At 48.6% G+C, this 7,754-nt stretch overlaps 1 long non-coding RNA gene across 1 annotated transcript; it reads left to right on the top strand.

Annotated features, from left to right (window-relative positions):
* The first annotated feature begins 3,480 nt into the window (after positions 1-3,480).
* On the top strand, positions 3,481-7,420 carry LOC113225259. Its single transcript, XR_003309923.1, has 3 exons — positions 3,481-3,546; positions 4,688-4,844; positions 7,124-7,420. It is a non-coding gene; the product is annotated as an uncharacterized LOC113225259 (long non-coding RNA).
* The last annotated feature ends 334 nt before the right edge of the window (positions 7,421-7,754 follow it).

Raw genomic sequence — 7,754 nt, 5'->3', positions numbered from 1 at the left:
GGGAGACACGGGGGTGCTCTGGGAGACAGGGGGTGCTCTGGGAGACATGGGGGTGCTCTGGGAGACACAGGCTGGAATTGGACTGCGTTGCAGCCAGGTGGCCTTGGAGACCCGGAAGGGTGCCTCCTTGGGCAAACTTAATGCTCCCCCTAAAGGGGTGCTTTGAAGAGCCGCGTGGCTTTCACACAAAGGGTTTGGGGCTTAATTCCAAAACGTGGGCTTGGGTATTACAGAATAAAAGCAAAAGAGGGCACAGATATGCATTTTCATTATGTCTACTGAGTGAGGGTGGGCAGACATTTTCATTATTTTTGGGATTTTTGTTTGTTTGTTTTTGAGACAGAGTCTTGCTCTGTCACCCAGGCTGGACTGCAGTGGCGAGATCTCGGCTCACCGCAACCTGTGCCTCCTGGGTTCAAGCGATTCTCCTGTGTCAGCCTCCCGAGTAGCTGGGATTGCAGGTGACCATCACCATGCCTGGCTAATTTTTGTATTTTTAGTATAGACAGGGTCTTACCACGTTGGCCAGGCTGGTCACAAACTCCTGACCTCAAGTGATCCACCTGCCTCAGCCTCCCAAAGTGCTGGGATTACAGGCATGAGCACTGCACCTGGCCCATTTTCATTATTTTTAAACAAAGGCGAGCAATTCACTTTCTCAGTGCCCACCTGAAGTAGAGAACCCTAACCCCTTACCGTGAAAACAGATCATCTGTTCACTGAGCCCCAACCACAAAGCAGCCAGGGTTGAGTGACGGGCTATTGCGGCCTTCCTGTCTGACTCCTCCCACCTAACCATTCCTTCAGTACACACACTCCTTTCTTTCCCAGGTCCATTACCTCTTCCAAAAGCAATGCAAGATCCGCCCAAGAACAGAGGGAACTTCTTTTCCTTCCCGTTATCTAAGCAACCTGAGGGCAAAGTCCTTTAGATTACTGGCAGTGCTATTCTTTGGGTAACTTGATCTCTGCTTATCAGCTTTAATAACTTTATTATACAAAATACCCAGCCTTGATGAAGTAACGATGACTCACTAACTGTGGTGTGACTAATTGTTTCATTCATTCTACAAACTTTTTTTTTTTTTGAGACCAGTCTCACTCTGTCACACAGGCTGGAGTGCAGTGGCGTGAGCTCAGCATACTGCACCCTCCACCTCCTGGGTTCAAGCGATTCTCCTGCCTCAATCTCTTGAGTAGCTGGGATTACAGGCATGTGCCATCACACCTATTTTTTGTGTTTTTAGTAGAGACAAGGTTTCACCATGTTGGTCAGGCTGGTCTCAAACTCCTGACATCGTGATCTGCCCACCTTGGCCTCACAAAGTGCTGGGATTGCAAGCATGAGCCACCGCGCCCGGCCTCATTCTACAGACTTTTATTCTGCACTCTCTATAGGCTGGGAGCTACACTAGGGACTGGGGACGTGCAGACAGGCAACACGGTCCCTAGGCTCAAGGTGGCAGACAGATGTGCAAGCAAGTGAAATATGATGTGATATTTGCTTTAATGGTGCTCAGGATAAAAGGATAAGTGGTAAGAAAAAGTGGCAACAATACGTCTGACTGGGAGAATCAAGAAGGGTACCATACAGTCCCCAACACTTGAGCTGAGAATGAGAAAGAGCACGAGCTGGCCAGGTGACACAGGAGCATATTCCAACCTAGGAGACTGGGAAATGGGCCAAAATACATATGTTTAAGGAAACAAATAGCTTACTATATAATTAAATATGAGACGGTTTAGACTGGGCACTTATGGATAAGTCACACCAATAAGTTTTATTTCATCTTATAGGCAGTGGAGAGCCTCCGGAGGATTCTGAACCTTGTGGTCTCATCATCAGAGTTATACGTGGCAGTCATCCCAACCTTTTTGGCACCAGGGACGGGTTTTGAGGGAGACTATTTTTCCATGGACAGGAGAGGATGGTTTTGGGATGATTCAAGCACACTACACTTATTGTGCACTTTATTTTCAGTGGGAGCCCTGAGCTTGTTTTCCTGCGACTATATGGTCCCGTCTGGGGGTGATGAAGACAATGGCAGATTATCAGACATTAGATTCTCATAAGGAGTGTGCAACCTAGATTCCTCGTGCGTGCAGTTCACAGTAGGGTTTGTGCTCCTGTAAGAATCTAATGCTGCCTGATCTGATAGGAGGCGGAGCTCTCTAGTGGTAATGCAAGCATGGGGAGCAGCTGCAAATACAGATACAGCTTCACTAGCTCACCCGCTGGTGGCTCACCTCTTGCTGTGTGTCCTGGTTCCTAACGCGCTACAGACCAGTCCAGTCTGTGGCCCAGGGGTTGGGGACTCCTGGTGTATGGAAAAGACTACTCTGCAGCAATGTGGACAAATAGGATGAGGGTGAGCTGTCAGGGCAGACAGGCACAGATGGCAGAGCTATTTAAAAAGGAGGATAGATGACCGGGCACAGTGGCTCATGCCTATAATCCCAGCATTTTGGGAGGCAGAGGTGGACATGTCACGAGGTCAGGAGTTCAAGACCAGCCTGGCCAACACAACAAAACTCCATCTCTGCTAAAAATACAAAAATTAGCTGGGCGTGGTGGCATGCGTCTGTAATCCAGTTACTCAGGAGGCTGAGGCAGGAGAATCACTTGAACCCAGGAGGCAGAGGTTGCAGTGAGCTGAGATGGTGCCATCGCACTCTAGCCTGGGCGACAGAGAAAGACTCCGACTGAAAAAAAGGAGGATAGACAGGGTTTGGGGATTGGTGGATGGGTAGATAAGGAAGGAGGAGTCTAGCATGACTCTCAGACTGCTGACTTGGACCAGCAGAGGAATGGCTGTGACAATAAATAAGATTGAGAAAACAGGAAGGTGAGCAAATTTAGAGGAGAAAATGCATTTCTTTTTTGGCATGGTGTGGAAGGCTCAGGGGAGAGGTCTAGGCACCAGATGTTAACGTGAGGTGCAATGGGTATAGCTGAAGTCATGGGTGTGGTGAGGTTTTGCAGGGAGAGCAGGGACCCCCAGGAAGGCTGGTGCATAAGGGAGAATAGGGGAAAAAATAACCAGAAAGAGACAAGGAGAGGCCAGAGAGGTGTGCAAAGAACCAGGGAAGAGAGTTATTCACAGCAAACAAAAGAGGGGAGAGTTGTAGAGAAGGAGCTGAGCAGTTTGGGGCTCCAGGTGGGGCAGGAGTGGGTGGCCACAGTTGAGCAGCAGTGGCCTTCCAATTGGGCTGGATAGGATCTGATGGTCAGATTGGTCAGTCCTCTCCAGGACACTGAAGGCTGCAGAGGCGTGACTGGATGCTGGTGGAAGGACGGACCGCGGGGAAGCTGAGTCAGATGCTAAAATCCTCCCAGCATGCGCCTGAAGTGACCAAGGGAAATGAAGGCGGAGGCTGCTGTTGCCTGGTGGCCTGGGAAGGGCCAAGAGCCAGGGAGCTCTACCTGCGCCTCCCCCGCCCGGAGAGGGAGGAGAGAACGTGCGACCTCAGCACAGAGCACGGTAGGGGAGGCGGGGCTCGAGGGAGATGGCGCCGCGCTCCCGGATGAACAAAGAAAGCGACAGGGTGAGTTGCAGGGCGCGGTGTGGGATGAGTCACCGAGAGGGAGGCACGGACTCCGGGAAGAAGGGGGAGCCGAGCGGGGGAAGACTTGCATCGGGGATGTGAGCTGAGCTCCACCCAGACGAAAGCGGTTTGGGGATTCTGAAAGCAACAGGCACCGCCCGTCCTGCCAGGCGGCTACTTCCTGCGCGGAGTGGGAGACCCCAGGCCAGCCCCAAACCCCGGCCCGCCCGGGATGAGGGGGGCTGCGGGAGCTGCGGGGGGGCTCCGCCAGGGAGGACAGTTCCAGGGTCCCTCGGCCGCCGCCCACTCCCGGGGGCGTTCCTTCCTCCCAGCTGCGCCCGGAGCACCTGCTGCCTGGCAGGAGCCCGCCCCCCAGCGCCCAGCCCGCTGCAGCGGAGCGCGCCTGGGTGCCCTCGGACGGGCCAGCAGCCCACGGTCGGCGCCGCACTGCCCCCTGGTGGCAGAGCGCTCCCTCGACCCGGCTCGCCACGCCTGGGAGGACGCGGCTGGGGCCTGCGGGCTCTCAGGATGGGGCCTTGGGGGATGAGGCTGGGGCCTGCGGGAAACCGGGCTGGGGCGAGAAGGCTCGCAGGACTTCTTGCCACAGACTGTTTCGATGCTGTTTTTAATTCTGCAGAGGTAAGCCTTTCCACTTTAAGTCCAAGCTCAGCCCAGAGAACTGTTCTATAATGCATACACTTTAGTTTAAAAATGTTGCAAATGTAACATGTGTCCTTGTAATAAACTCAAGCAATCCAGAATTATAGAAAGTAAAGAATGAAATAGACTTCTGCTTTGTCCCCCAGACGTCTTTGCACATATTAAGATATGTATATATAGAAATGTTACTGGGAGTCCCGGTTATCCCAAAAGGGGGTCTTTCCTGTTGTGTGGTGAGGCCAATACACGAAACCGAAAGTATCAAGCAGTGCAGGCTTTCTTCAATGGCTGTGGAGCTAGACGATCTGAAATCAGCTTAGCTGGTGAGAGCTGGGAAGTTAAAGGCGTAAATTGTCTTTAACGAAGGGACTGGACATTAAGAGCAAGGGGGGAACATTCATGCTTTTCTTGGGAAAGGACGGAGATTTTCCTGGAATCAAGGAACCCCTTTTTTTCTCTGTCCCTTCTTGGTCTCTTCCAGCCGTAGTCATGGCGACTGCCAACTGTCATGGCGCTGGTGGGAGTGTCACCTAGCGTGAAAACAGGATGATAATGAAGCCAGAGGTTCTTCAGAGGTGCCATCTTGGATTTCGCCGGCTTCAGCTGGTTTCGTCCTAAGAAGGGACTTCAGAACCCAGGTGTTCTTTTTCCCGAAAATAAGCAGAGTTACAGCTGAGTAGGGATTTAGCTCTGTCACATTTGCTATCGCATGGGGCAACAAGAGCAGGGTCGGTCCAGCCAAATCAGCAGGCACTACAATGGGTAACAGACCCAGCTACATTTATGCAGCATTTTTACAAAAATGAAACCATACTACCTGTAAAGGAAGATACGCTTACAAACAACAAAACCAGCAGGAACCAAGATTCCTACTGACACTACCCTTAAATAGTTTTAATTTTCCCTGACAACAAATGAGGTTAACAGAGCATAACTATCATCCACTGTGACCCTTTCAAAAAGACAGGCTGTATATATTTGCACTAAGAGGAGAAATCGTGTAATCGTGTAATTTCCCCCACTTAAAGCTTCTTTATTTAAAAAGCTTCACCCACATACACATGCATGTGTCTTCAAGGTGACCACAATTTATTTCGCAGTCATTCTTTGCACCAGTTCCCAGTTTTTCTCACTAGCTTGCAAGCTCCATGACTCGAGGAGACCAGGGGATCAGAGTTTGTTTTTGCTGAGAAGTGAGTCCTTTATGCCCCAAATAGTGACTGACACAGAGAAGGTGCTCAGTAAACACTTTTTGGTTTTTTTTTGTTTTGTTTTGTTTTGTTTTGTTTTTTTGAGACGGAGTCTCGCTCTGTCTCCCAGGCTGGAGTGCAGTGGCCGGATCTCAGCTCACTGCAAGCTCCGCCTCCCGGGTTTAGGCCATTCTCCTGCCTCAGCCTCCCGAGTAGCTGGGACTACAGGGGCCCGCCACCTCGCCCGGCTAGTTTTTTGTATTTTTTTAGTAGAGACGGGGTTTCACCGTGTTCGCCAGGATGGTCTCGATCTCCTAACCTCGTGATCCGCCCGTCTCGGCCTCCCAAAGTGCTGGGAGTACCAAAGTAAACACTTTTTAAGGGAATGCCTGCCTGAATCTTAATGATCTGAGGCTTCTAGGTTAATCTTTTTCCCTTTACTGTTTGTTTAAAATATATTATGTTTAAGACCTTCATAAGGAATTTTTTTTCCATTGTAATGTGGATCATTTGAGGCCAGGAGTCAAAGACCAGCCTGGCCAACATGATGAAACCCTGTCTCTACTAAAAATACAATAAAAAATTTAGCCAGGTATGGTGGTGCTCACCTGTAGTCCCACCTACTCAGGAAGCTGAGGCACCAGAATCGCTTGAGCCCGGGATGCGGAGGTTGCAGTGAGCTGAGATACAGCGCTCCTGCACTCCAGCCTGGGCAACAGAATGAGACCCTGTCTCAAAATAAACTAAACAAATAAATAAAATCCTAAACTGTAAGACCAATATTTGATTCAGAAAAGAGATTTTATTGTACTAATTTATACACTGTTCATGTCAGATCCAATCTTTCTTTTTATTAGATGAAACTGGAAAAGCAACTTGGAATAATTCAGTCAGTCTAAAAGAATAACAGCTGATGAGATGCAGTCAATAAGCAGTTTTGTATTTGTATTTTTATAAGAAATTAGAAAAACATAATTTTGGGGGTATCTTCTCATAGTTAACAGCATATATAAGTTAGAAGTGTACTCTGCTAGCTCACAAGATATTTTAAAGCAGGGATTTTAGTGTCACTAAACTTTTATTTATAATAGTTATTGTTATTATTATTATTATTATTATTATTTTGAGACAGAGTCTCACTCTGTTGCCCAGGCTGGAGTGCAGTGGCGCAATCTCAGCTCACTGCAAGCTCCGCCTCCTGGGTTCATGCCATTTTCCTGCCTCAGCCTCCTGAGCAGCTGGGACTACAGGCGCCGCCACCACGCCCAGCTAATGTTTTATATTTTTAGTAGAGACGGGGTTTCACCGCCAGGATGGTCTTGATCTCCTGACCTTGTGATCCGCATGCCTCGGCGCCCCACAGTGCTGGGATTACAGGCGTGAGCCACCACGCCCGGCCCTATAATAGTTATTCTTAACACAATTTTTTTTTTACTTTGGAATAACTTTAGAGTCACAGAAAAGTTGGATAATACAGGTAGTTACCATATACCCCAACGCAGTTTCCCCTAATGGTGACATATTACCATGGTAGTGTTGTGAATTCTTATGTCAGGTTGCCTCCCCATCCATTTTGAATATACGTTGGACTTTCCCATACCAAAATCAAGGCTCAATCACCCTGGACAAAGTTGCTGGTTCTCCACCTTCTCCCAGTTCTTTTACGTGGTAGGTCCAGATACTACCTCATACAACTACCTCCTGTTGACCACTTCCCTATGGCACAGCTGCATACAACCTACTGGCCACACTGACCCTCACACCCCACGTAGAATGTGCAGATATGCCGGAGGGCCCACAACTCAGTCACTGTGCAGCCTCCTGGAACTCATGCCTGCTTGCTGTAAACCACCAAATAAGAATCCCCACGGGAAACCTGTTGGATAACACCCTGGACCCAATAAAGGTGTTGGCCCATGGGTTGCTCTCTTGGTCTCTGCCTGCACTCCCTGATTTCCGTCAATATGGCCTCCAAGTATGCCATGTACCCCAGGACCTGTGAGTAATAAACTGTTTCTATCCTGTGTGTCTCCTAATCATTGTGGGGGTGCTCCACATCTTCAAGATCTTAAAGTAAAATAGAAACATTTGTGGAAACTAAGATCCCAACACTGGTACATTACTATTAACTCCAGGCTTCATTTGGGTTTCACAGTTTTTTCATTAATATCAGCCTAAGTATTTTAAAAATAGTCAGCAGAAAAGAGGGATTTAACTTTACAGTAGTAATTTATGAACAAACAGATAATATTCTTGAGAAACTTCTTGTTTATTGATAACACCTTTAATTATATATTATATCAATATGCCTGAGAAATCAGGCCTTGGTAAAGATTTTTCTTTACTAAGTAATGCATG

Source organism: Piliocolobus tephrosceles, chromosome 5 (genome assembly GCF_002776525.5).
Source record: "Piliocolobus tephrosceles isolate RC106 chromosome 5, ASM277652v3, whole genome shotgun sequence".
NCBI classification, from domain to species: domain Eukaryota; kingdom Metazoa; phylum Chordata; class Mammalia; order Primates; family Cercopithecidae; genus Piliocolobus; species Piliocolobus tephrosceles.
Note: the sequence above shows the minus strand (reverse complement) of the source record. Positions and strands in the feature narration are given on the sequence as shown.